This window comes from Arachis duranensis, chromosome 6 (assembly GCF_000817695.3).
Source record: "Arachis duranensis cultivar V14167 chromosome 6, aradu.V14167.gnm2.J7QH, whole genome shotgun sequence".
Lineage (NCBI taxonomy): Eukaryota > Viridiplantae > Streptophyta > Magnoliopsida > Fabales > Fabaceae > Arachis > Arachis duranensis.
In genome coordinates this window covers 70,472,098-70,473,847 of record NC_029777.3, presented here as the reverse complement: position 1 = coordinate 70,473,847, position 1,750 = coordinate 70,472,098, and positions in this window count along the sequence as shown.

Genomic DNA, 1,750 nt, shown 5'->3' with positions numbered 1-1,750 from the left:
CATGGAAGGATCAACAGAGACCTCAACAAGGTTTCAACAACAATAATGGTGGAAGAAACAGGTTTAGCAATGTTAAGCCTTTTCCATCATCTTCTCAGCAACAGACAGAGAATTCTAAGCAGAGCCATTCTGACTTAGCAACCATGGTCTCTGATCTAATCAAAACCACTCAAAGTTTCATGACTGAAACAAGGTCCTCCGTTAGAAACTTGGAGGCACAAGTGGGACAGCTGAGCAAGAAAATTACTGAACTCCCTCCTAGTACTCTTCCAAGCAATACAGAAGAGAATCCAAAAGGAGAATGCAAGGCCATTAACATGACCCACATGGCCGAACTTGGAGAGGAGGAAGAGGCAGTGAGCGCCACTGAGGAAGGCCTCAATGGACGTTCACTGGCCTCCAATGAGTTCCCTAATGAGGAACCATGGGAATCTGAGGCTCACACTGAGACCATAGAGATTCCATTGGATTTACTTCTGCCTTTCATGAGCTCTGATGAGTATTCTTCCTCTGAAGAGGATGAGTATGTCACTGAAGAGCAAGTTTCCAAGTACCTTGGAGCAATCATGAAGCTAAATGACAAGTTATTCGGTAATGAGACTTGGGAGAACGAACCTCCTTTGCTCACCAAAGAACTGGATGACTTGTCTAGGCAGAAATTACCTCAAAAGAGACAAGATCCTGGAAAGTTCTCAATACCTTGTACCATAGGCACCATGACCTTTAAGAAGGCTCTGTGTGACCTAGGGTCAAGTGTAACCTCTCTCTGTAATGGAGAAGCTAGGGATCTTTGAGGTGCAAGCTGTAAGAATCACACTAGAGATGGCAGACAATTCAAGAAAACAAGCTTATGGACTTGTAGAGGATGTTCTGGTAAAAATTGAAGACCATTACATCCCTGCTGATTTCATAGTCCTAGAGACTGGGAAGTGCATGGATGAATCTGTCATCCTTGGCAGACCCTTCCTAGCCACAGCAAAGGCTGTGATTGATGTTGATAGAGGAGAATTGATCATTCAAGTGAATGAATAATCCCTTGTGTTTAAGGCTCAAGGATATCCCTTTGTAACCATGGAGAGGAAGCATGAAGAGCTTCTCTCAAAACAGAGTCAAACCGAGCCTCCACAGTCAAACTCTAAGTTTGGTGTTGGGAGGCCACAACCAAATTCTAAGTTTGGTGTTGAACCCCCACATTCAAACTCTAAGTTTGGTGTTGGGAGGTTCCAACATTGCTCTGAGTATCTGTGAGGCTCCATGAGAGCCCTCTGTTAAGCTACTGACATTAAAGAAGCGCTTGTTGGAAGGCAACCCAATGTTATATTTAATCTATTTTCCTTTGTTATTTCATGTTTTCTGTAGGTTGATGATCATGAAAAGTCACAAAATCAATTGAAAAAGCAAAAACAAAATAAAAAACAGAAAGAAAAATAGCACACCCTGGAGGAAGATCTTGCTGGCATTTAAACGCCAGTAAGGGCAGCAAATGGGCTTTAACGCCCAGTCTGGCACCATTTTGGGCGTTTAACGCCAGAAAGGGGCACCAAACTGGCATTAAACGCCAGGAAAGGGCAAGAAGTTGGTGTTAAACGCCAGAAATGGGCACCAGCCCGGCGTTTAACGCCAGAATTGGCATAAAGAGCATTTTTGCTCGCCACTTGGTGCAGGGATGAATTTTCCTTGACACCTCAGGATCTGTGGACCCCACAGGATCCCCACCTACCCCACCACTCTCTCTCTTCTTCACCCATTC